The 27,566-nt window shown below is 48.7% G+C and overlaps 1 protein-coding gene and 1 long non-coding RNA gene across 3 annotated transcripts in view; both read left to right on the top strand.

Moving 5' to 3' along the window:
• LRFN2 (leucine rich repeat and fibronectin type III domain containing 2) overlaps window positions 1-27,566 on the top strand; it is a 194,458-nt gene that overhangs the window by 53,441 nt on the left and 113,451 nt on the right. The gene's annotated exons all lie outside the window — the stretch shown is intronic.
• LOC140708940 (uncharacterized) lies at window positions 8,112-27,128 on the top strand. Of its 2 annotated transcripts, none has more exons than XR_012089252.1 (3): window positions 8,112-8,844; window positions 15,116-15,318; window positions 25,971-27,128. It is a non-coding gene; the product is annotated as an uncharacterized lncRNA (long non-coding RNA). The 2 variants fall into 2 exon arrangements; XR_012089253.1 differs by lacking the exon at window positions 25,971-27,128 and adding an exon at window positions 16,179-16,283.

Genomic DNA, 27,566 nt, shown 5'->3' with positions numbered 1-27,566 from the left:
ACATGTAAATAATGATTGTAGTAAAAGTCAGGCTGCTATAATTACTATAATAAAAGTTCAGATAAAGTGCATGGAGGAGAGATTAATTAATTCTGACTGGGAAATCCGGAACTGCTTTGTAAGGAATAACTGATGAGGCATCTTGGAGGAGGTACAGGATTTCCGTAGGCAGGGCAGGCAGAGGCAGTGGAGGTGGGATGGCTTTTGCATCAGACAACTTGGATTTAATATTCAGCTTACCACTTCCTGGCTGTGTGGCTTTGGGTTGGTGACTTAACTTCTCTGAGCCTTCATCTATGAAATGAGAATAATGGTGTTCCATTACATATCTCATAGAGCTACTGTATTAAAAGATTAAGCACATGACATTGTTTTGTAAAATATAAATTGAACAAATATAAAACAAGTAGCATTGGGGCATGATTACTATATGGGTGAATGTGACCACTAGGTTCATTATATTCCTATAATGTGTGGAAGTGCATTCCAGCTGTCTCTGGGATATGATGACCCCAAGTAGGACTAGACTGCCACCTCCCTAAAACTGTCTCCACAGGAGAAAGAGTTTCAGGCAAAGGGGAAGGCACATCCAACTGCCTGATACATAGTTGGCCCAGGGTAAGGCTTAAGAGAGCCCACAGCTGTGTGCCATGCAGGTGTCCCTGATGTGGGTTCACTAGTCAAACTTCAGGAGATGAGATTGGAAAGGTAGGTGGGGTTAGAATGCAAACTGAGCTTCCATATATGCAGGAATTGTGTGGGCACCTGAAGAATTCCTGCACGGAGACTCGGGCGATTGCCCTTGCCTGCAAGACGTTCACAGATCCCAGCATGGAGACTGCTTTAGGTGCCAGGGGCTAGTGGGGTTCTTGGACAGAAAGTGGCACTGGTGGGTTGTGTCAGGGCATCTTACTGGAATGTAGATGATAGAATGGGGAACAGTGGCCAGTACAGGCTTGTAGGGAAGGACATTTGTAGGTGACAGCTCACACAGAAGATAAGGAGGGGGCAGTGGTAGTAGAGATGGAAAAGCTATGGATTAAAAAAACTATTGTGTAAGTAGAATCAGCAGCAACTGAAGGCCATGGGAATCGGCCTCATAAACAAAAACTGGCACACAGATAAGACAGCCACAAATGCTGCTAGCAGAGGGAGGGAGAGGGGCAACGAATCAAAAACAGCTCCAATGGCAACTGAAATTCTTCTCCACTGCTGGAGGGAGGACCTGGGAGACAGACATTCAGAAGACCATTGGGTAGAATTGACTACAGCTATCTTGATGCATACTTTGCGACCCTCCTAGACACGGCAGAAATGTACACATATGCCCTGGCAAGATGTGTTCCTGGGTGTTCAGAGTGCACTATTCCTAATAGCCCCAACCGGAGACTCAGAAATGCTCATCAGCCGTGGAAGAAGTCAGTCATGATGTGCTCACATCAATAAATACTACACAGCAACAGTCATGAACAACTGGAAGTTATGTTGCATGTTCTGTGAGAATCTCATGAACATATGAAAACAGCCAGGCATCAAAGATTAAATATTGTAGGATTCCATTTATGTAAATTACAAATCAGATGGCCTATCTGTGATATTAGACATCAGAAAAGCAGTTGCCCAGTTCGGGGAGCAACCGGAAGGAGCATGAGGGACTAGTTTTCTTTTGTTTCTCTATCTGAGTGCTGGTTACATGGTCTGTTTATTTGGTGCAAATTTATTGAGCTTATAATATGCACTGTTTTTGTATGCATCTGGTATTTCAACAAACATGCTTTTTTAAATGCTCCCTTTCTCCCTTCCAAAAATGGCTCCAAGGATTGTGGCTTGGTGCAGACAGGCAAATGGTGTTGACAGTTAGTTACCCAGACCAGGAAGGCAAAGGGAGAAGCAGCATATGAAGCAGCAAAGAATTTGCTTTGTATGAGGCTGAGGTGCCTGTTGGACAGTCAAGAGCAGGTGTGAACTTGGCACTCTGAAGTGTGTGTGAGGAGCTTGGACCAGGCCTGGCAGAAGTGTAGACCTGAGGGCCATCAGTATGGTGGGCATTGTGGAGCAGGGGGCAGGTCCCCCACATGGAGTGTGGAGAGTGAAGAGAGCAATGGGTAGTGGGGGTGATGGGTCCTGGGGAGAACCAGGGTTCAGGAGCAAGCAGAGGGGCAATCCTGTGAGGAAGTTGGGAAAGGGGTGATCAGAGAGAGGACAAACTCAGGAAGAAGAGAGCGTCACAGAGATCATGGTCAACAAGGCCATATGTTGCAGAGAGGCCAAGCATGGTCATTTTGACCATTACCACCACTGCTGCTGTTACTGCTTTCTTCCATGTCTTTTCTGTCTCAATGAGCTGCTGTTCAGTTACTCTTTCCTATCCTGAACCTCACCGTTCACCCTTACCATAACTTGGGCCCTTGTTCATTTCTGGAACTGCTTGTGAGCCAGGACTTTCCTGTCCCAGGCCTGTACAGTTGATTGCCCTGATCTGAATGTAGAGCATTCTTCCCTGTTAGACTTCACCTTCTATCTGTCTAAGCCACAGGGGAAAGTAGAGAAGACTGAGGCTTCCCCGAGCAGGCCTGTATGCTTGGGTGGCACAGAGTCCAGGGGATGGGTGGAACAGGCAGTGGGCGTTGCAAAGAGAGGGCCTGTCTGTCTCTGCTTCATTCCTTCTACGTCGACTCTCCCTGGGCCTGCATTTCCCCATGCTTAAAGTGTAAGTGTTGCCTAATACATTCACCCATAGACGCCACCTGTAACTTCTAGCTGGAGAAAAGCGGAAGTTTTGTAAGCAAATGAAAATCTGTTTCTATTTGGGTATCTGCAATGTGAAATGAGGACGTTTAAAAACAACAAGAATCCTTCAAATTAGCATAATAATAATAGCTCCTGTTTATTGAACCTTACTGTGTGCCAGGCACTAGGCTGAGCATGCACTTTTGTGACCTGATTGAATTGTCACATCCACCCTGTGGGGGTTATGCAATTATGACTCCCACTTAATGGCTGGGGAAATTGAGGCACAGAGAGTTTTAGTACCTTGGCCGAAGTGTCTCAGCTGATAAGCAACAGAACTGGGATTTGAACCCAGACAGCTCAAAGTGTCTGCAGTGAAATGTGACTATTGATTTGAAAACACGGAGTGGCGGCAGAAAACTATGCATAATCTAAATCCATAGACAGTCCATAGGCTCTTTATTTTGGGTTTAGAATGCCCTAGTTGATGGTTTGGCAGCAGATTTATTTACTTTCTATATTCCATTTGATTTAAACAAATATTAAGATGAGTTACATTTCCCTTAAGCCCATATTGACTGCTTACAGGAAACAGTGTGGATAGCATGGTAGGCAGTTTGGTCCACAAATTTAAGTGAGCAATAAATATCACATTTTCTTTATTTTGTCTGCACTGCCACGAAACTGACCCTGAATCCCAAACCTCCTACTGAGTTGGTGGGAAATTCAGTTTCTGTCATGACTGGGATTTTCCCTTCCCGCTCAGTCCAGGGTTATGCAAAGGTCCTGGGGTCCTCTGAAGTGCTGGCTGACCTCTCACAGCCTCCCAGTGACTTCAGAGCTGCCCTGCTCTCCCCGCTTCTTCCGAATATCTCAAATAATTTCCTCCCAAGCTTGGGCTTGTGTACAGAACAGGAGGGCAGTGACCTCAAGCATCTTTCGTTTTCCACCCTGAGGCCTGGAGAAAAAGAAAAGGGCGATAGGGAGGGTCAGGACAAATTAGTGTGTGTGTGAGTCTGTGGGAAGCCCCTGCCTGCTAGAGGAGCAGGAGCCACCCAGGCCATGCCTTTCCCAAACGTGTAAACAAACTGAGCCCAGAATGTGTCCTGGGGTGTCAGGAATGGGGCTAGCAGTGGGACTACTTGGAGCAACCAATCTAAAAGGCTTCTTGGAGAATCCATGGGGACCTGGGGTAAAGATCAGAAAGCCCAAAAGATCCTCTGCACCCTAGAAAGGGAGAAAGAAGGACTATAGACCGTCCCCAACTTAGGATGTTTCAACTTAGGATTTCTGACTTTACAATGATGTGGAGGCTCCCAGATTTATGATCTAGTGATGTCCAGAAAAACCTAAACCATTCTAAGTTGAAAGTATTGTAAACATTCAACTTACGTAACCTCATCGGAAGTCAAAAAGCATCTGTATTAGTCTGAGCCTGGAGCCCTTAGCCTATGGAAGGAGCTGAGTCACTGGCTTTGACCCCCTTAGCTAAGGGGGTCCACCTTAGCTCTCCAAGGACAGCAGTAGTAGGGTAGGCCAGAGGCATCAGGATCTGAGCACTGGAGGGCTTTAGGGTCAGCTGGTTCAGCCTCCTCCTCACGTTAAAGAGCTGGGAGAAGGTGTGCCTGTCGTCGAGTGACTCTGCTGAGTGCTCCCTCTTCCCATGGGCATCTAGAGTGTCTGAGAATCCAGGCATCCCTGTGTTCAGCCTGGTTGCTCTAACACAGCTGTGCAGCCCCACTTCGGCAGGCCACCAGTGGGGAGAAGGGGCTGGAGTTAGGTAACACACGTGATCTTTACCCTGTTAGAATTCCAAGGTTGACAATAGAAAATTGAAGCTTTAAGATACCTCTTTTGTAAAAGCTAGGATATGCTGTAGGGGTTAAGTATTTAACCTCTGGCCAAAGAAACCCAGATTTGAATTCCCCCTCTGGCCTTAATCAGCAGTGTGACCTTGGGCAGTTTACTTAACCTCTCTGAGACTCCATTTTCTCCTCCGTAAGTGGGAATAATAACAGTCACTTTGTAGTATTACGTGAGTTTGTGTGTTTAAGGCATTTTCAGTTAGTAACACATATGATAATAGCTATTATAGCTATGATTATTGTTAGGTCTGGTGGCAGGAGGTTCCTTTGTCTCCTCTATACGACCCAAACTACAAACTGAACTTGGCCTCAAATTTAGAACATAAGCATGTAGTTTCAAATGCCTTAAGGTGGTCTTGCTTTAATTATTTTAAAAACAGCATCATTAAGTGATCATTAATGAGTAAAATAATTTATGTCATATGATTTTCAAACCCTGGTCAAATACACTATGATACCTTTCTCCTTAATTGCTTACATAATCCCTCTATCTTTAGCCAAGTGTATATTGGTTCTCTTTCTCAATGATTTAAAATCTAACTTCCTTCTCATATTTCAGACTGACATATCATCTACAGTGACTCCAGGCCTTTTCCTTCCATGACTGGAGACTCTGAGGTCCTAGAAGGAGTCCGGGTTTTGTGGTCAGAAAGACCTGAACTGAAATTCTGGTCTGACCCCTTGCTGTCTGTGTAGCTTTAGGTAAATATCTTGTCTCACTGTGTACGTCACATCATAGGCTACGGGGTCAAATGAATGAAATAAAATCTACCAAGCCCCTGGTGCAGAGTAAGCATCGTTGAACATTAGTCCTTACCTTGTCCCTTTTCATTTTTCTATCTCTGACATGACTTTGGCTGTCCTGGAATGTATTGTTAGAGAAGGCCCTGGAGGATGAGGCTCAGGCTGTCTGCAGCTCTAGGCCTTCCTTCAGGCAGCTTCTGGAAAATAGCTCTCCAGTGCAAAGAAGGTCAATTTCCATTTTACTTTCAAGGTTGAGTGAAATGCTGCTCTTCCGAAGGAATTTCTAGAAACACTGCTATTTGATGTCACTGGTCTCATGTTTAGGGGCCCTTCCCTTGGCCACATTGGAGTTACAGCCTTGTGTCACTGAGCTCCTGCAGACAAATCCATATTTATGCCCTCAGTGCAACCTTTTAATCCTACTCAGTCCCTTTGAGTTCACCCAGTTCAGGCAATGACCAGTCCTGCCCAAAGGAATGGTCCCGGGAGCCAGGCAGACCTGGCTTTGAATCTGTCTGCACCATCTCCCAGGTATGTGATGCTGCGAGCTTGGCTTCATTCCCCAGATCTCAACCCTTTCATCTTAAAATGTGGGCTAAGAGTGGTTCCTGAGTCTTGGGTTAGTGAGGTGGTAGGTGTGCAGGGACAAGAGATGCAGGAGGAGTTTGAGTGGGGAGGGACCCGATGGCCACATCCAAAAGGAAGCCACCCACGGGCCACACAGGTCTGCAGAGTGCTGGGCATGTTGCTGAGCTCTTGAGGAAGAGCTGGCCTCGCCCTCACAGTGGACAGAGAGTGGGAGTCAGACATGGAGAATGCTGCCATGGTGGAACCCCCAGAGCTCGAGGGCAGGAGAGAGAATGTCATGTGGGTGTGGAGAACTGGTGTGCTAAAGACAGGTGCTCATTCACAAGATCCAGGTAAGGTCACGCCTTCCTGGGAGCATAGGCTAGGAAACAAGAACAGGGCAGATCAGAACTGGGAGGAGGCAAAAGCTGTCATTTTCCATCTTTGCTAAGGTTTGTTCTGTGGCCCCTTCAAGGAGAACTATAGAAGAGACGTAATTTGGCACTTGGAATGGTGACACATACACACACCATTGCTTGAAATGACCTTTTTGCTCACTGGGTAAAGGCCAAACTGTAGTGTTGTGACCAGCTGCGGAGCACACTGGCTGGATTCAACCCCCGTTCTGCTAGTTTGCCTTGTTTTTGTCCTCTGTGGAATGGGGACAGCAGTAGCACCCTCGTTGCAGAGATTATTGTGCAAATTAAGCAGTCAGCCCATAAGCAGTGCTCAGAACTGTGCCCTGCAGATAGCCAAGGAAACATTACTGCTATTAAACCAAGAACATCTTGAGAACAGGAATCTTTTCTCTCTCCCTCTTCCCAGCACCCATCCTGTGCCTTCGTGTTCAGTGTGTATTTGTTAAAGATGGTGACGTGTAGCTGGCCCTTGGAGGGGGGTAAATTTCAGCACAGAAATGGAAAGGGGAGAACTTGGGGGAAGACTGTGTCTTATGTGGTCTTGGGGGCAAAGTTCCAGGGCCAGAGAAAAGCAAGATTGTCCAGGATGTAAGAGCCAGCGCTACTGGTTGGAGGCCTGGCAGTGTGGGAGGACTGGAGCAGGGGGGCTTCCTGGAGGAAGTGAGATGGGTCAACTGACCTAGGGAAAGTAAGAAGGTGTGGCAAGAGGAAGGAGGCACCACAAGAGCTGAGGAGCAGAGGGTAGGCTCGGAGCATGTGTAAATCTCAGTTCTCTTTGCTCATAAAGTTCTGCAGATGCATATTTCTGTCAGTTTTATATTAACATTTACATAACAAGTAGATTGAGAGATTGCATTATTTACATATATATGGGAGGCTGGCTGGAACTGGGGATCCTCAAGCCTGTACATGACGTTTTATTGATTAATAAATTAGACACTTACAGATCAGGCACAAATCAAATCCATCCATTTCAGACACCCATCAGGTGCAAATGAATGTAAATTGGTGGCTTCATTTGCATAGGGAAAGCAAACCATTTAGTCGTCATTTGTCATATGCACCCTTGAGAGGCTGTAATTTGCCTAGTAGAGCCAGCCTGCAGCAGGGCCGCCCTTGCTTTCTGGGGTGATTTCTGAGACTGCTCCAGGCAGGGGTGAGCAAGGGAGTGGCCTATGGAATGCTCCTGTGTCCTGCTCCCCGCCTGGAATCACCAGCAGGGCCCCAGAGGAGGACAGTGGAGCCAGGGCCAGGTGGGGACACTGACTTGTCACAGAATCAGAAATGAGGTGGCCAGGACTGGAGAATCTTGAAGTCCATTTATGCCCACTTTGTATTTTATAGGTGATTAACTGAAGTCCAGAGAGGGGAAGTGACTCTCCTAAAGTCACACAGCAATGTAGGTGCAGTGCCAAGACTAGAACCCAGTTCTCCTTACTCCAAGCTCATTACCTTTGCCACAATGCCTTTGTGGTTCTTTATAACAGGAAATAAAGGAGCAGGGTATGGAGCTTCTAGAATCATTGACCCCTGACTCAGTTTTCTGAGGCAGGGGTTGGAGGTCAGTGGGTGGGGGTTCAGGATAAGAATGAGTTGTTACTATTAGGATCCAGTTTTCTATAAGCTTCTGTCACGGCCTGATTTCAGGGCACCTGGAAGGCCCCTCTCTCCTGGGAATATTGACCACCATCTCTTTGGCCTCCCAAGTTCCTTTAACGACAAAAAGAAAGGTCTTTTGTTATATATGAAAAGACACAGTTTAAAGGCTGGTTGGGTTGCCAACAGAGTTAGTGAGAGGAAGCGCCTCGGCCCCCTGCCTGCGTGAACCAGGTCTCCAAGAAAGATGGAAAAGGTACAAAAATGGGACACCAGAGGCCAGGCTTTATCTACTTCACAGCCAAAGAGAGACAAGAGATGAGGGCTGCAGGGGTGTGTGTGTGTGTGTGTGTGTGTGTGTGTGACAGAGAGTGTGTGTGTGTCAGTGTGTGTTAGAGGTGTGGTGGGTGGTGGGTGGGAAGCAGTGAGTCAGGGTAGCGGGAGGTGACTGGCCGACAGCATCACTTATCAGGACAGGCAGGCATCCAGCTGATCTGTCCTGGTTACGGGACACCTGTCAGAGGCAGGGGGATAACTGCGTTGACTCTGATGGGAATTTTCTGTATTGTAAAATCTGCATGTGTTTTGGTAGGTTAGGGTATCAAATTTGGATGTAGTTCTATTTTATTTTTAAAATATCTCCCTCTGCGTGCCAAGAAAACAGGCTAATGGGGGACATTATCCCCCAGGTTTCCTGTGCCCCTGGTGTTCACGATGATGAGGAAAACAGCAAGTAATTTTCCTGCAACTGCTGGGAAGTGCCATGCAGCTTGGGGTGGCCTCCCCAGCCCCTCCCCGTGCCCTTCTATGCAGACGCAGTTAGATGGCAGTTGGAAGAGTACTGGCCCTGGGAAGACCCAGCTTTGAGCCTCTGTGACCTTGGGCCAGTCAACTCACCTCTTCTTGCTGTCACAGAGACAGAAGTACAGGACCTCAAGCACAGACCTGGGGTTGGCATTCCTGCTCTGCTGCAGGCAGGTTTAGCATGGCCACGGGACTGCCTTGTGGCCTTGGGTGTCTTAACCTTTCAGAGCAAGCTTCATGTGTTCATGAGTAAACAGGGCCAATGGTAGAACTTACTTCTGGTGAAATCATACATGCTCATGCATGCCAATTCCTGCCCTGGGCTGACACAGAGTAGGTGCTCAGTGGATCGAAGGTATTATTTGTAGCATCTCTGGTAAAGTCTTGTTATGCCTTCTTCATAGGGCTATTGGTAAAAAATCACCTAAAGACGCTTTAGGGTCCTAAGGCACTAAAAACCAACCAAACACAAAAGAGTTGGCTTTATGATGAAATTATCCTTCACCACTTGGATCCATGGGGCTGAGGCCCAGGGCTAGGGTGTGGGTGGGGTGCTTGTGAAACCCACTCTTGGTGAGTTAGGTGGGCGATGCATCAAGGGGCCTGTCTGCAGGAGTAAAACTGGAGGCCAGAGTCCTCCAGAAGGAGGATAGAGGGGTTCCAATTCACCATGCATTGAGCTTTTATTGAGCACCTACTGTGTGGCAGGTACCTTCACAGGTGTTATCTCATTTGGCCCAGTGACACATAGTCTGTTGTTCCTCTGGGCTTCAAATGGCCCCTTGAGCCCCTGAAACAACCAGGACCATGGTAACAAAAGGAAAGCTCACACGTGCTGAGACACCGTGTGTCACACTCAGTCTCTCTAACGCCATTCTGACAGCAGATTTGCTAACTTGGCCCAGTGCCTGTGTGTCTGTCCTTCCCTTATTACCACTCTCCTTCCAGACAGGTGCATTCACATCCACTGCAGGCCCTGCACCTGACACTCGGCCCCAGTTTCTGCCCATCACACAGAGGACAGAGTCACAAACATGACACAGGCTCAGAGAAGGCATGAGTGGCTATCATCCCTGATTCCCTCTTTTTTCTTTGAAACCCCTATGGGGTCCCACATAGATGCAGCTGCCTGGTTCTAAGCCAGCGCTGTTCAAACTGTTGTGCTCCCAGGATTCCTCCATAGGAAGGGACTCTGGAGTAGGGGGCAGGCTAGGGCCCTGGAATTCTGGTGTAGGTGGGAAACAGCAACCTTTATACGGTCCCCTCGCCAGCCCCTGGTTGCTGGTTCCATCCCAGCTGCCTTTGGGAAAGCTAGTCTCCTGTTGTTAGGGGCAGGAGATGAGGGAGGTGCAGAGGGAAGTTGTCCTTCTAGAGTTGTGTGCAGACAAGAACCTCTCTGCCTCACCTACCCAGTCCCCCCAGGAATCCACACCCTCATTGACCCTCCAGCTTCCCTTGAGATTGGGGCAAGCCTGTGCCTTAGGTAGTAGGCTGGAGCTCTGGGCCTTTTCTTCTTGCAAAATTGGCTGGATACTCAACTTTCTTGCTCCATGGGGTCCCACTCGAATACCCCAACTCCCTTGCTGTTGCCCAGAAGCCCACATGACACCACCTTCCTGGGCACCCTCTAGGCAGAGTGTGACTTTTATCTGAATTTGTCCCTCCTCCCAGAATGGCGGTCGGCCGGCCTTCAGTCCCACATTGCCATTTAGTTTTTCCATGTTTTTCCCCGCACTGGTGCGAGCTTGCCCCAGTTCCCTGCCACCTCTTCCCAGCAGGACCTCCCAGCATGCCTTGCAGCTGGCAGCACCACATACAACATCTGGCTGTGTGAGGACCCATCCTCTCTGGCTGAGCAGCACCATAGGACCCCATAAAGACTCCCTCTCTTCCTTCTGGTCTTGGAGGCATGGCCTTAATCCTTGAGAAACTCTTCAGCCAGCCCATTTCACAGATGAAACTCCAAGACCTTAGAAGAATGGAACATACCTTTTGCTTCAAAGCCCACAGCTATTTCAGTCTCATAATGGGGCCATGTTTGGGAAGGGGTGCAGCATTGCTAGCAGCTCCCCTGTGGGCTGTGTTCAGCTTCTCCCACCCCTCCCTTTTCATCGGTGTCTTTATTCGGTTCTATTCCAGGATGTAGGAGATTGATAAGAAGAGGTGGGTCAAGGTGACATTGTCAGCACGTGATACAGTACAGCCCAGCCTGAGCTAGAACCTCCTTGTCTGGACACCTCCCTGCCTCCTCCCCTCCCTGCCACACAGTCCCTCAAGGGCAGAGCCCAGAGCATCTTGTTGCTGTTTAGTGAATCTTGAGTGATAATTATATGTATAAAATTCGACTGCTTAAACCGTTCAGGATTAATCGGCACCAACACACAGAAATGTGCCTTGCCTGTAATTAGTGATTCTCTGGCAAATGCATTTTGCAAAATAGCACTTGATTTTAATAACAGGCTGTTAGTATTAGAAAGCTGTGCACATTTTATTTCAAATTGTCAAAGAAGCCCCCTCTCTCTGGCTGCTCCAGCCCCCAGCCTCAGCTCACAGGTGCCTGGGACTCTGAGATCCTGTCTGGAAAGGGGGTGTCAGTGCCCTTTCTAAGCCTCTCCCCACTCCAATCCCCGTTCCTTCAGGGCACCACAGGAGTGCCTAGCTGCTGGCAGGCTCCATGTGAGATTCCCAATCCTTCTCATCCTCCCTTCCTTTCCCTTTCCTCCTCTCTTCTCTCATCTATTCAACATGCTATGGCATACACACTTTTCCTGTCCCCTCCTCTTCTCTCTCTCTTTCCTTCCGGCTGCACAGTCCTCTCTGACTCTAGTTGTGTCTCTCTAGCGACACGGCCCCATGCCTTTGAAGGAAGGACTTGGAGTCTGCCTCCCTGCACTCTTCACTGTCTCTCCAGTGGCTTCTCCTGCCTGGCCTGTTTGTTCCTGTGTGTATGTCATGAGTCCTCTAACTCAGCTCGCCTGGGACAGAACTGAGATAATGTTCCCACCCTGCTCCTGGCTGCTGGGCGCTGCCCCTCTGAGGGTGCTCGGTGGTGATACAGGGTTGGCAGCCTCTCCAGCTGCATTCATGGCCAAGCATCTGCCATGGAGACTATGAAGGGGCTGGCTAGCCAGGCCTGGGCAGAGGGGGACAGGTCTAAGGTATGGCAACTCTCCACCCCTCCCTCCCGCTACCACAGCCTGCACCAGCCTCCAGAGGCCCCTCTCCTTGCCTGCACCACTGTGTCAGCACAAAGCCAGCTGCTCATCCTCCTCAGATTATATGAACAGCAGTGGCCATTAAAGGGGACCTTCCTGATGAGGATGGGAGTGATAGGAAAGGACAGGAAGGCCACGATGCCTCCGGCTGTGTTGGACAGATGGCTGGGTGGTTAGGCATGACCCAGGTCTGCAAGGGAGGGGGCTTCTCCTACAATGGGAGCATAAACCTAGTGTTTTCTTTCCCTGCTCCAGCCCCCAAAATGACCCACCTCCCATGTTCTATAACCTCCCACCCAGTTGCCCAGACTAGCGCCCAGAGTGTCATGCTTGCTCCCCCTCCCTGTACCTCCTTCTTCAGCCCACATCCTTAAGCTGCCTGTCCTCTCTCCCAGCCCCTCTGCACTCCTCCACCCCTTCATCACTGCCATACGCCAGAACTGCAGCATCATCTCCTCTCAGGCTGGGCTTCCTGTTTCCTGCTACAGTTCTCATGGTTGCCAGAGGATTCTGCCTAAAACCAAAGCTGAGTCTCATCACTAGATTACTTAAAATCCTTAAGGGGTCTCTGTCACCTCAGAGTCAGGCCTGAACTGCTCCACCTGGCCCTGCCTACCTTTGCAGCCTCGTCACCCACTCTGTCCTACACACCCTTTATATCCAGATATGCCACACTGTCCTAGCACCACTCTGCTCTTGCATATGCTGTTCCCTCTGCCTGAAATGCCCTTCCATGCCCCTTCTCCTTTGAGCAATTCTAATACCTAGGACAGTGCTTGGCACACGGCATGTGCATACTTCAAGTTTATTGAATAAATGGTAAATCTTACTCATCATTTCAGCCTCAACTCAAATGCCTCCTCCTCTGGGAAGCCTTTCTGTCACGCCCTATAGACTCACCTGCTTCCCCTGTGTGTTATCAGACAACTTTTACACATCACCTTTCCTATCCCTGTTGTATTCATCAGTGCTTGCTGAGTAACAAACCACACTAAAACTTAATGGCTGAAAGCAGCGATGCTGAGCCTGGTTTGACTGGAGAGGCTGTGCACATAGCTCTGCTCTCATGACTCTCATCTTATTCCTGAGACCAGCGGGCTGGGCAACGCATATTCTTGTCATGGCCATGGTGGAAGCACAAGAAGACAAGAGGACCCTAGGAGGTTTCTTGAATCTGAAGCCTGGAACTGTACATCACTTCCACTTTATTCTGTTGGCCAACGCAAGTCATATGGTCAAATTCAAAGTCAAGGGGTGGTATTCTCTGCCCCTTATGGGAGGAACCTCACAGTCTTATAGAAAAGAATGTGAATACAGGGTTGGGTGGGCAGATTTGGGACTATACTAGTGTTTAAGTCCTGGTCCCACTGCTTATCAATATAGACCAGTCATTCCACCTCTCTGAACCTCAGTTTTCTTAATTTTAAAGGGTTGTTATGAGAATTAGAATCATTCATTCACTCCCTCAGCACATATTGTATTGATAACCTTCTGTGTTGGACACTGTTCTAAGTACTAAAAACACAGCTGTGAACAAAACTGATAATCTATGGTGAACACTGAGTTCAGTGTCTGGGCCAAGTAGTGAGTCCCCTAACTCTTTCCCCGACCCCTGCAGAAGGGGTGACTCTCCCATGGTTAGCACCCCTGGGGTTTGCCCTGGTCGTGCTCAGATCTGCCCTCGCCTTTCCCCACTGCTCAATTCAGCCCCCACTGAAAGTGCTGAGCTCTCTGCTGCCCCCACACTCTCCACTTCCATTTCCTCTTCCTGGAACCTCCTTGCCCACCCACCTTCACCGACTTGCTTCTGAGCCTGCTCCCCTGGCTCAGTTCAAGCATCACTTCTCTTGGGTAACATGCACCACACTTTGTTGTAATATGGTAAACCTTCCAGGGCAGAAGCCATGTCCTGTTCATTTTCATGCCCCTAGTGCTTGGAATACAGTAGGCACTCAATATGTGTATTGGTTGAACGACAATGAATGGATGACTAAGGGTATCCTCAATGATCTGTACTGGCTCAAGGAGGGGTTGTGTGAGGGCCGTCAATGTAAGGACATTAGAAATGATGCTAGCCGGCTTTCATGAGGCATTACCAGGTGCTCACCCTGGGTCAATGCTCTGAAGTACACAGGACCAAGACCCTGCTCTGACTCACATCTAAGGTCAGTAGATTATCAAGGAGGGAGCAGCATAGGAGGTGAGCATGCAGGTCCACAACCAGACCTCCCAGATTCAGATCCAGCTCTACCATTCACTAAGCCGGGTGAGCTTGGCAACTTACTTAATCCTCTATACCTCAGTTTTCCCCTCTGGAAAGTGGGATCATAGTAGTATTTATTTCATAGAGGTGTTGGAAGAATTCATTGAACAAATATTTATTGGTCACCAGCTGAAGAGAGAGCAGGGAACAGAATAAAATTAGTATAGGATTAAATAAGATGTTACATGAAAAATGCTTAGTACAGGGCCAAGTTCATAGCACACAGTAAGTGTCCACAATGGTTCTTATTCTTGTCTAATTCAAGCCTATTATTTGACAGATGAGGAAACCGAGGCGCAGAGGGAGCTAGGCATTCACCCAAGGTCACACAGCAAATTAGGGACAGTACTGGGACTAGCATCCAGGTTTCCTGATGCTCAAGCAGTGCACAGGGCTTTTTATACTTCACCAACTACTTCTACTTGGAAAGGGGTGAACTGGGAGATGAGGAGTCAGAGAAAGTGGGTGGGGAGCAGGAGGAAAACAGGCCTGATCTTCCCTCATACCCCCTCTTAGCTCATGTGAACCTTGCTTGAGTGATTCGGTCTCTGTTGTCATTGCCAAATTGTCCGTACTGATGGAGTAGAGTTGATTCCAGAGGGCAGTTAATCCCGTAAACCCTCTCCCCAGCTCTGCCACATGCACACTATGCCATCGAGTGTGTGTTGCTGGTGGGTGGGTGTGCGAGGAGAGGCTGCTAATTAACCCCCTAATTAGGCTTTGCACAGACTGATACTGAAATGAGCATGCCTCCTGCAATGCACATACACAGGTGGTGGGGAGGCATCGGGGCGGGGAATGCTGCTTAGCATGAAGGTTCCAAAGATGAATGAGCAGGGAAATGGATAATCCACATGGAGGCCCGGCTCTGTGAGCTGAAGGAGGCTTAAGAACTTCTCTGCCTTTGTCCAGCGTCCACATCAGAGAGAAAGACTCTACGGCTTGCCCAGAGTCAAGCTTAAATGGAGCAGCATGATTTTTGTCTGAAAAGTCTGAGATGGGACCAGTAGAAAGATGAGCATTTTAAGAAGAATTTGCTTCCCCATCTTGTGCTTTCTGTGTCTTGCAGCACGACCTGGCCCTCCACCTAGGAATCATACCTTCATACTTATAAGGTATGACTAACGTAGTTCTCACTCCCTGGTAATGTTCCTTCTACAGAGGTCTTTTGAAGACCATGTGTTAATTAAATTGAACGGATGTAGGTTGGGATTTCAGGCACTTGGTAATCTGTGGTGAGGGTAGGGATGGGGAGAGTACTGCAGCTGGGGATGAGGAGAGTGAGGCCAGTTATCTCATCAGAACACTTGGGTGATCCAGTCCTTTTGCCACAGCAGGGCTATTCTTTCCAGCAAGCGCTGATTTCTAGATTGGGAAAGTAAGCCCTATGCAGGCAGGGACTGTTTCTGGTTCATTCAGCAGTATATCCCAAGCACCTAGAACAGGGCCTGGCTCATAGTAGACACACAATAAAAAACAGCTATGGAAGGAATGGAGAGCTCCACCCAGATGAGGATGAGACCTTCCTGGCCTTGGAGTCTTTTTCTGCCCCTTTCTTAGATGAGGAGAATGAGCTCCATAGAGGGGAGGTGTTTTTCTAAGGTGATATAACAAGCAAGGCTCAGACTGGGGACCCACTCATCCTTGGCTGCTCCTGGCCACCCCATGATCTTCCAGGAACCTGGAGACTTGAGTGGGAACAGCGCATGCCTAGTGTGGAGGGGGTGTGTGAAAGAGACAGCTGTGGAGGGAGTGAGGTCAGGGAGGCAGGACTTGGTCAGCAAGTTGGTGGGCAGATGCTGGGGGAGAACCCATTTGGCAGGTAATTTTCTAATTAGTAAAGCAGGTGGCATCAACTAGAGATTCCTGCAAATTAAATCAGGTGACCCCTTCTCACCTTCTCACAGTGGTGTGTGGGCCAAGCTTCCCCAGCTGCCTTCAGATGGCTGAAAACTGCGTCCTTTCTCTCCCCCAGCATCCTTGTTCCTGTTTCCTTGTGGATGTCATGGTCTGCTGTGAAGTCTGCTTGGTGACCCATCCAGGCCTGACTTGGTGTAAATGATTTTGTTGCAGAGAATAACAAAGTCTCAGTGTTTATTTGGCATCTGTTGGGATATCTGGAACCCTAAGCAGAACGGAGTGGAGCTGGGGTCATGTCCCTTCTTTAATGATTGGGAAGACTGAGGCTCAGACTGTGCTGAGTACTGCTCCCAGGTCACCCAGCCTGAAGGGGTTTCTTAGTCTGGGTTCCCCTAGAAGCAGGCTCTGAGACCAGGGTTTGAGTCTAAGTAATGTATTTGGGAGCTGGGCCCAGAAAACACAAATAGGTGGTGAGACAAGCAGGAAGGCAGCCCACAAAGGGCAGGTTTTCAAGCCATCTATCTGGTGGCAACTGGAGCCTAATCCCCCTGGGAAACCATGGGAGCCAGTGAGAACTCAAGCCTCAGAATGGGACCACCTGAGGAGTGAGTGAGCAGGGGTATTTATACCCCTCTGCTGAGGCAATGATTGAAGACTTTTTTTTTTTTGAGACGGAGTCTCGCTCTGCTGCCCAGGCTGGAGTGCAGTGGCGCGATCTCAGCTCATTGCAACCTCCTCCTCCCTGGTTCAAGCAATTCCCCTGCCTCAGCCTCCCAAGTAGCTGGGATTACAGTTGCATGCCACCAAACCTGGCTAATTTTTTTTTTGTATTTTTTAGTAGAGATGGGGTTTCACCATGTTGGCCAGACTGGTCTCGAACTCCTGACCTGAGGTAATCCACCCGCCTCTCCCTCCCAAAGTGCTGGGATTACAGGTGTGAGCCACTGCGCCCAGCCGGACTTCTTAGGTTAAGGGTGAGGAGTGTTAATTCCCTGGCAGCTTTGGCCTACCATGTGGGCAGGTAGAGTGGCTTGGATGTGCCAGAAGCCCTCAGGTGAAAGATGTAGGTGCTGGTAGCTGGGAGCCACGCACTGTCATGGAAAGGGTAATGGGATCTGCGACACTGGGATTCAAACCCCCATCAGAGTGCCCCTCAAGCGCATGCTTTTTATACCAGATCTCACTGAACCATGTATTCTGCTCATTTTTTTTCCTGGAGCTGCTGTTTTCAGGGACCAGATCAGCACAGAGTTTCTAATCTGGAGGTCTTTTCAACATGCAGTTGAAGATGGAGACACTGGCCACAACATATATGACATTCCCCCGCCAGCCTCCCTCAGCATCCCTCTGGATCCCCTTCCCCCTCTTTACTCAGAGTGTGTTCAGAAAAAGCGCACTCATTTTAGCATGTGTCTGAGTGAGGCCAAATTAGGAAAGTAAGGCTACAGTAAAAATAAACTCACTAAAGCATGCCAAAAATAAATGGCTTTTAGATTATCTACTGTTCTGGATTATGCTAACCCACTAGAGAGTGACCAGGATTGCTGCATTCACCTACGGCGGCCAGGCAGGCTGGGAGCTGCCCAGGTGGCTGGCCCAGGGTGGGGGCTACTGCTGAGAAGTTCTAAAAATGGGGCCTCCAGCCAGGGGCAGCATAAGGGGGGGCACTGCATATGGAAAATGAGATACACTTTGAGAAATGGGAACTGTTTGGCAGCATTTTCCCCGCTCTGCTGCTTCTCCAGGAAGCTAATAGGTATTACGAGGGTGGGAGAGAGAAATGAGAAGGGTTATGTGGTCAAGTGAGTTTGGAATTGGCAAAATCAAGAAAATGTGAAAATTGTAAAAGTCAAAAGCCGAAAGTTTATTTTTACTGCAGACCTTCTCAGATCCTTTACCTTTCTTTGGCAGATAACAATGCTGATTTGCCTAGTCACGTGTAACATATGACTGGGTGTGGTGGCTCACGCCTGTAATCTCAGCACTTTGGGAGGCCAAGGCGGGCATCACCTGAGGTCAGGAGTTCAAGACCAGCCTGGTCAACATAGCAAAACCCTGTCTCTACTAAAAATACAAAAATTAGCTGGGTGTGGTGGTGCATGCATGTAATCCCAGCTACTCAGGAGGCTGAGGCAGGAGAATTGTTTGAACCTGGGGGGCAGAGGTTGTAGAGAGCCAAGATTGCATCACTGCATTCCAGCCTGGGCGACAGAGGAAGACTCCGTTTAGGAAAAAAAATAATAAAAATCGTATAACGTATGTATTACATACATACAGTGTGTATATAATACACGTGTGTTTGTGTCGTGGGGGGGTCAAAACTATCTGGCATATGGAACTCTTTCTTTCACATGGAGTTCTTAGGAATTGAGAGAACGCCCTGTAGAGCATTCCTTGGGAATGCTGTTCAGGATTTTTCCAGAGCTTTTCCATACTTGCCTCTCATTGGATCTTATTTAAACAGGATTATGTCACATCTTGGCTTCAAATCCACCAAGACTTCCCAGCTGGTTGGATGGTGCTCAGACATTTTAGCCGGGCATGGTGGTCCATCATGACATGGACAGCTCCCCACTCCCGTGTCCTCTCTGGCCAGGCCCCTCCTGATAGCTCCCCAGGATCACCTAGAGCCTTCAGAACCCCGAGTCTTTGCACACACTGCTCCCTATGCCGGAAGTGCCTCACTTGGTGGGCTCCCAGTCACTTTTTAAGGTTCAGGCCGGATATCACTTTTGGGAAGTTTCTCTTGGTCTTGTCCTCCTCATCTTGGTGAGACCTTCCTGACTACTCTTAAAATCTCTACCCCTTCCCCCAGAGCTCCCTATTTCCCTTTTCTGCTTTATTTTTCTCCCTGGCACATATCACCTTTGCACAGATTATATAGTTAGCTTAATTGGTTTGTTCAGTGTGGTCTGTCTCCTGACTCCAGAATGTCATACCATGAGGGCAGGGATCATTTTTCATTTTATTCCCTGTTCACAGTGCCTGGCACCTAGTAGGTGTTCAAAACATTGTTAAATGAGGCCGAACGTAGTGGCTCATGCCTCTGATCCCAGCACTTTGGGAGGCTGAGGTGGGCGGATCACTTGAGGTGAGAAGTTCGAGACCAGCATGGCCAACACGGTGAAACCCCGTTTCTACTGAAAACACAAAAATTAGCTGGACATGGTGGCACACACCTGTAATCCCAGCTACTTGGGAGGCTGAGGCAGGAGAATTGCTTGAATCCGGGAGGCAGAGGTTGTATTGAGCCGAGATCTCACCACTGCACTCCAGCCTGGGTGATGAGAGTAAGACCTTGTCTCAAAAAAAAAAAAAAAAAAATTGTTAAATGAGGGAGTATTGTTAACGGCTTCTTCAATTGTTCTGCTGTATTCCTTCAAATGAATAATTATTGAGCACTCGAGCTTGCAGACAAATTATAGCTGCCACACCCTGCCTCCCCAGTACACTGGCTTCTCCAGGGCACTTGCTCTGGGCCTTACCTCTGGGTCCCAGCAGTTGACAAGTCCCAGCCACTAAGGACATGCTAAACGAATGCCTGTTACAAGCATCAGGCTTGACATTTATAAACAGAAAAGCCATGGCTCACCTTGGCTGAGCTGGAAGATAGGAGACTGAATCTTGTAGGCCCCTAGCCCCATCCTGCCCTGGATGTTCTCTGTGTATTTCACTCCCATCTCCCAGGCTGGCTGTTTTCCCATCACTGGGAATACTAGCTGGAGTTGATTTCTTCCTGCTCAGAAAGTGGCAGTGATTTTCTCTGCCCAAGGGCTCAGCATAAAGGACGTATGCCTCTGGCACCCTCCTGGTAGATTTTTCTTATCCCAGCATGGTTCCTACGGTGGATCCAGGGATCTATGGCGCATTGCGGTGGGCCCCCAGGAGGAATCCAGGGTCTGTTTTGTTTATTTTCAGTGAGGCTGAGTCCACAGCTGCCAAGGAGGGAATTCATTAAGCGAAACCAGGCCCAAAATGTGGCTCCTGCCAGGTGTCTGCAAAAACAGAGAGACTGGCTTGGCCTGGCCTGGGGGCATAGAATCTCTGCAATCAGGGTGTGTCTGAGATACTGAAATAGGTATGTGCTATGGTATTTCATCGAATCTAAGATGTCTTTGATTAGAAGATAAACCATATTTTTCTGTATCCCTAAGAAAGAAATATCGCTGCTAATTAAACTTTGACATGTTATTGATTATAAGACTCACTCCAGTTCCAGAGTTGTTACAATAAACATCTTAGAATTGACAGAATGTGGCATTGTTATCCACAGGAAGCGGGGGCAATGGGAGGGTAAGTACCTCCCTAGGTGCAGGCAAAGGCAGACTGGAGGCCTTGGGTCTTTCAGAGATGATCCATTGGCTACTGTCTCTTAAGTCAGCTGACCTGACCTGCATGGGACAGGTCAGTTCTCCTGATGGGGGTTGGAGACTATGGTCAGTGTGCACAGAAAACCTGGGAACCTGGGCAGGGTTGGGGATGATCTGGATTTTAAGTGTCCAAAAGTCTGGCTTTTAGCCTCAGGAGTTCTGTGTCCCACAGTGATTCACTGACTGGCTTTGCTCATCTTTGCAAAACCCTCCCTGCCCCTTCCTCAGCCTTCTTTTCCCTAGTTCCTTCCTCTTTCTCTCTGTTTCCACCTGAGCATCCTTCGGTCAAGGATGAGAGTTACAATTAATTGAAACCTACACCTCTTTCATTTCTCCTTTGTAGAAAACTCAGCCTCTGGCTGGACAGAATCATCATATTAGAACCTGGAATCATTGTGCACCCCTTCTTCTCCCTCACATCCCCTCTACCTGCCAGGGGCTGGCCACACCATTGGCACCCACACCTGGTTCTCACTGTCACCCCCTTGGGGTGCCCTGCCCTTTCTCCCTCTCCAGTTTGGCCTGCATGCTTCCTGGAACACCCCTCATGCCTCCTTTCAGAAACCCGCAGCACCTCCCTCTTGCCATAACGTCTCCCAGACAGAGACGATAGCACCTGACAAAACAGAACACACACTTCAAAGCCAGGTGGCCTGGGCTCAGACCCCCTTGCTACTTACCAGTCTGTGATTTGGAGAAAGTTACTGACCCTCCCGCTGCCCCTACTTCCCGTGGATGAAAATGCCACATTCTGTCAATTCTAAGATGTTTATTTTAATGTCTCTGGAATTGAAACATATTCTGCAACCAATGACCTGTCCAAGTTTAACGGTGACATTTCTTTCTTAGGGATACAAAAAATTACCGTCCATCTTCTAATCAAAGGCATCTGAGATTCAATGAAATGTAGCATCTACTTCAAGAGTTATGTGAATGAAGATGAGCTAACACATGGAGAACTTTCAGCACAGGCCCTGGTGCTCAGTAGGTGCCCCATACATGTTATTACTTTTGGCCCAAGAGTAAACTCTGTCTGACCTTCACGCCCCTTCAAGGTCTCCTCTCATTGTTTCCCCTGGTGTGCTATCTGATATCTCAGCTCTCCTGCCCCAGGCTCCCTTTGGCCTTCTCCCCCATGGTCTCACCTCTCTCCCCGCCCCGGAATGCCAGCTCACTTCCTATTTATCCTAACTCTACCCTTTCTTCTTGCAAAACAGGATTTCTGAGCACACTCGGGCTTCCCCTCCCGATCGCTAGTGCCCCCACCCCTCCAGCATTGGCCTAGGGATTTGTGCACCTTTCCTCCATCACCGCTGTGTGAGTCTTGTCTTCCCAATGCTTCTTTAAGCTGAGAACCCCGTCATCTGCACACACTTGCTCCCTGCATTCTGCGTGCCACAGGGCTGGGCATGAATAGGCAGTCCAGTTGGCCACCCAGTGGAAAACAGCATCTCTGTCTCCTCAGCCCAGCTTTCGTTTCCTCCGGCATGTTGTCTAGCCTGGCATTCTGGTCATGGACCTGTCAGCTTATCACCGGCTTCTATGCTTGAATGTAAACTCCCTGGGGCACAGCTCTTATCACCCCACTCCTCACTGCGCCCCAGCACCGAGCCCAAGGTCTGGCATCATGTAGAAGCTCAACAAATGTTTGTGAGATTAATATGCACTTTCTTACTCACTGTCTGGTTTGTCGATTGACAGGGAGCAAAGGGATTTGTGAGGGAGATGACTCAGTTTCCTGAAGGCTGAGGTTCATGAGCCAGGAAAAAGACAGGGGGACCTCAGATGACCAGTGAGGCATCAGTTGGGAATCTCCAGCCTTACCTGGCTTGATGCTATTCTCATTTTACCCTCAAGTTATATGTTCTAGGTATGTGACATTCAAGTTTTTTGGCCATATCCCACAGTAACACATAGGATTCCCGTCATGGGCTGGTGTTCCTTGGCATACCCACATGTACCCACATGCACTCACTCCTTACCTGCGCAGTCCTATGTTCCCTGGCATACCCGCATGCATGCACTCACCCCTCCTACCTGTGCAATCCTATGTTCCCTGGCATATCTGCATGCATGCACCCACCCCTCCTACCTGCGCAGTCCTATGTTCCCTGGCATACCCGCATGCATGCACCCACCCCTCCTACCTGCGCAGTCCAGTGTTCCCTGGCATACTGGCATGCATGCACCCACCCCTCCTACCTGCGCAGTCCTATGTTCCCTGGCATACCCGCATGCATGCACCCACGGCCACTATCTGCGCAGCCCTGTGTTCTCTGGCATACCCGCATGCAGACACTCACCTCTTACCTTCATAGTGCAATATTCCCTGGCATATCTGCATGCATGCACCCACTCCTTACCTGCACAGCCCAGTGTTCCCTAGAATACCCGCATGCGCACACCCACCCCTTACCTGCACAGTACACTCTGTTTTCTGTGCCATTTCATTCTACTCTCTACTCTTTCATTATGTTTCAACGCTGGAGATGACCCACTCCATTGAGCTGCTGACCCACAAGTGGGTTATGACTCACATCCTGGGAGAAATTGCCCGACATCTCAGAACTACTGAGAGTGAAAGGTGACAGTCAAACCAGGCTTGCTGGACACAGAGCCTGTGCTCTGTCCCATGAGTGATTCCACCTTGGGGGATATGGGCAGGAACTTCTGTGTGTTCAGAGAACAAGAGTATTCATAGAAAGCAAGTGAGAGGTTCTATCAGAACCTGGGAAGGAGGTTATGTGGAGTGTGTCATCCTTGACTGGGTCATTGAGAAAGAGAGAGCCTGCTTTGTCAGTGGCAGGCACTCCAAAATATTTGTTGACAGACTGAGTGGATGGGTGCACAAGTGAATAATCCACCTCCCCACACATCTCTAGTGCAGATCTCACACGTGGAAGGAGGATAGGCCCCACTGGTTGCCATAGTCCTTATAAGGAAGGGATTTCAAAGTCCTAGAATAGAAGGAGCCCTGGAGATCATCTTATCAACCCAATCATTGCATGGATGTGAGAATGAAGTCCAGAGAGGGCCCATGGCATATCCAAGATCATTCTGTGGTCATTAGCAGAGTCAGTGCTAAGTCAGTGTGTTGAGTGGGGAGAACCCAGGCTTTGGGTAAGACTCTGCTTCTGCTGTTACTATTACTATTAGTTCTACCGGCATATTTGAGCATTTATGGAACACTAATGTCAGGCCAAGTGCAGCTTTATGTGTCTTACATGTATCAAGTCTTTTACTACCCATGCCAACCCTTAAAAATAGGTACTTTTGTCAATTGCAGTTTCCAGAAAGGAAATGGAGGCATGGAGGAGTAAAGTAACTTGCTCAAGGTGACCCACTAGCATACAGTAGACCAAGAATTTGAATCTAAGTGGGCTCCTAAGACTGTACTGCTGGAGACCTAGGGGCAGGGAGCAGAGCCTCTTTAGGCACAGAGAAAATACCAGGGTCCTCTTGGGTGGATCCCCATCCCCACACTGCTGATCAGACCCCTCCAGAAACCCCCATCTTCTGCATTCATGAGCAGAGGAAGGAAAGAGAGCAAGGAGAGTGGTGCAGCTACAGTAGGAAGCTGTGGGGTGGGAGATGAGCAGAGAGGGACCAGAGTGGGCAGGGCAGGATGGCTGGAAGGAGGCCAAAGCCCTGATCTGCCCCTTACCTGCAGCATGTCCTGGGCAGAAAAACCAAGAGCTATTAAACTTTGTAGAGCAGTACTAGGTACAAGCCACTGTGTCCAGCACTTTGCAAAAATTATCAGATTCAAGTCTCGGTGGAGGTGAGGGCTTGGAGGGGAGGTAACTAGCCCAAGGTGACGGGACTGATGAAGGGACAGCTGGTGAAGGGACAGAGTCAGGCTTGGGCACCGTTTCACTCAGAGTCCTGAGACTTTGCTGTTAACTCTGTGCTGTGCTGCAGGTTACCGGCCCACTCCTTGCTTCAGTTTCCTCACCTTTCCACTGGACCAGAGACTCCCACCTTGAGGACAGCTGTGACATGCATACAATGTCATAAAAGGCACACATTTGTTAGCCATTATTCATCTTACTGTCATCATAGCATAAGAATCATAGTACTTGTCTCTGAGTTTTGGCTTGAGGTTTAATCAGATTCAGATAGAATCTGAAACATTTCGGGGCCTGAGTATTTTGTGAGTAGGTCGTTTCGAATCTATAAGAGGCACGATCAAAACAGCAAATCCAAACAAAACAAGCTGTCACCAGCATTTCTTGCCACTTACCGTGTGCCATATGCTGGACTAGGCATTTTCCCCTCCAAAACAGGTGAGGGCATCATTCTTCCCAATTTTCAGAGGAGAAAACTGAGGTTCCAAGGGTCCCAGTGGCCTGCCCAACCTTAAAAGAAGGCCCTTTGGCACTGAGGTTAAGAGCAGGGTCTTCAGAGCCCTCCACCTTTAATCCCCACTCCCATATCCCACTCATACGACCTATGTCACTTGACTTCTCTGAGCCTGTTTCTGAAGGTCAGCCCTGTGTCAGCAAGGTGTTGTGAAGATTAAACAAGATACTGTGTGCTCAGGGTTTAGTGTCATGTCTGACACAGAACAAGCACTCAATAAACAGTGGTAATCAAAATTCCATCTGTGTTTTGTTAGGGTACAGAAGACAGGGGGGGAAAATCCCGTTTTAGATCATGAACTAAACCAGGGCAATATTAGTCTGGCTCCAAGAATAGTTTGATGTGTCAGTAGACGTTTATTAAGAACCCACCGTGTGCCAGATGAGTCAAGGTTCTTACAGTCTAGTAGAGATGCCAGGCTGAGTTGAGTCGGTATCCATCCCCAGTCTCCTGAATCCACACCCAGGGTGGAGGACGTCATCCCACGCAGGGAGCGGAAACAATCAATACCATTTAAGCATGATTACCTGACATCATTGCCATGCTTTCTAAATTAATAATGGCTCTTGATCTGTGTAGTACTTTATAATTTGAAAACTGTTCCCCTTTACAAGTATGAAACTACAAAATTCTGTGGTCTTTTTTTCATCTTTACATCCCTGCCAGGTAAATTAGGGTCCCATTTGGCATCTGAGGAAGCTGAGATTCAGAGCAGAAATGAGTTGCCCAAATTTGCAAGGCCAGTTACTGGCAGTGTGAGGGCCAGAACTTCAAACTCCTGGTCAATGAATTCCCACCGTCCCTATCCTGGGCTCCTTCTTAAAGTGAGGCATGGTTGATCCCAGCTTTGGGGACAGTGACATCTTGGAAGAGGCATCTTCCAATAGGTCTGGGACAATGAGGCTCAACGACGGGGGCAAACCATCACACAGTCTGATTTGCAGGACATATAGGAACATGCCCGGGGAACCCGCCAGCATGCTAACACCTTCGATTGATGAATGCGCCTTCCTAGTGATCCTAAATACCAACTAAATAAAGCACCAGTTAAGACTGGAGAATAGATGAAGGCTCCACTCCCAGCGTCACAGTTCTAAAATATATAGAATGTAGATTTGGCTCCAGTGCACATGATTTCTGAGGGTATCCTTGTATTTTTTTCTTTTTTCAAATAGTTCCATTCGTGCTTCAAAGAGCCAGCAGATTCATTCTGGTCAGAACTCTGCTTTCAGTTCAAGTTCCTGCACAAATCTCCACACGAAAAGAGAGCAGAAATCTACCCGGATGGTTTTTATTCTGACGACTTGTGGTGGGACTGCCAGGTTCCATGACACAGCTTATTCTCAGAGGGAGGAACGTGGGTGTCTACACCCACTCTGCTGCCCTTTCCTGGTGTGACCTTGGTAGAGAAGCTTTCCTTCCTTCTACACTTTGAAAATGCTGGAATAAGATGCTTTCTAAAGTGTGTCTAGTCCTGATGTTGTGGAAATGGTGACAGTTCCAAGCCACGCCCAGGCTCCTTGAAAGATCTAGGCCCCTCACTGGAGGGCCCTCAGAGCTCAGGCCCAGCCTGCAGGATCCTGAATATTGAGATGGGGAACAGTGGGTTCATTCGTTCCAGTGGACACTTGGTCACACTGTCTCATGTCAAGGTCATTTGGGCCCCAGACCCCTGCCCATCTCCATGTGCCTTGGATCTCTAGCTGGCCAGCTGACTGAGCCAGCCAAGCTGAGGAGACCTATCCTGGGGAGACATAGGCGGGACCCCCCCAACCCCTGGCAGGAGGCATGATCTTAAGACATGGGGGGAAGATAGGTGAGACCTGTGTGAGGCAAAGTCCCACAGCCAACTCCACTGAGTGCCACCCTAGAGGCCCCTGGCCCAGGCTACCCAGTGATTATGAAACAGCTCCCTGTCAATCAGGGCCTCCACCCCAGTTCGAGGGGTAGCGGAAAGGGCCAGATTCTGTTCCCTCTTCCCACCCAGGCAAGGGAAGGCTTTTGTGTGGCAACTTCCCAATTTCATGTTTTAATTTTCAAAAAGGAAATAAATTCTCTCCAGCTGTAGCTGTAATTGACTTTAGAGTTGTGACTTTATCATGCAAATGGTTATTTGTGGACTTTTAGAAACCTGCGTCATGGAGTGAAATTACATACTTAGAGACTTCCGAAACCATGGATTATGGTCCCAACAGATCCTAATGATTCTCTGGGTGCCATTAGGGTATAACGTGAAAATGCATATTTAGAGGATGATTAAAAAGCAAACGAGCACGCACGGTGAAATTCCTTGTGGAAAGTGGTAATTAGACTCACTATGAGGCTATTTTCTCATGTTAGGGATCTCACTCACTAGCACCTCATCCCCCGCCCCCACAGAACCCCAGGAGACCCCACTGACAGGTTATAAACAACCACACAGAAACCTGCCACACAGGCCCCGTGCAGACAGAGCCCTCTGGCTGCTTTGCCGAGGCCACCAGAGTGATCTGGAACTGTCCCCTCCAAAGATCTAGGCTCATTGTCTTCACCTCTGCCCTCTGCCATCATCACATCACACACTCTAAAAATGGTTCAGTGTGAAATTGCTTTGACAGAGTGAGGGGTTTGCCCACCCAGCAAAGGAGGGCAGTTTGTAGGGACAGGAGCTTTAGTCCCAGGTAGGGTGACCCTGGTTTCAGACCCAACGCTATACTCACAGCTGGCTGGTGTGCCTTTGGTCATTGTAACTCGCACACACATGTGAAACCGAGCTACTGTAATATCAAAGG

Source organism: Chlorocebus sabaeus, chromosome 17 (assembly GCF_047675955.1).
Source record: "Chlorocebus sabaeus isolate Y175 chromosome 17, mChlSab1.0.hap1, whole genome shotgun sequence".
Taxonomy (NCBI): Eukaryota; Metazoa; Chordata; class Mammalia; order Primates; family Cercopithecidae; genus Chlorocebus; species Chlorocebus sabaeus.
The sequence above is the reverse complement of the archived record's forward strand: the minus strand, read 5'-3'. Positions and strand labels throughout refer to the sequence as shown.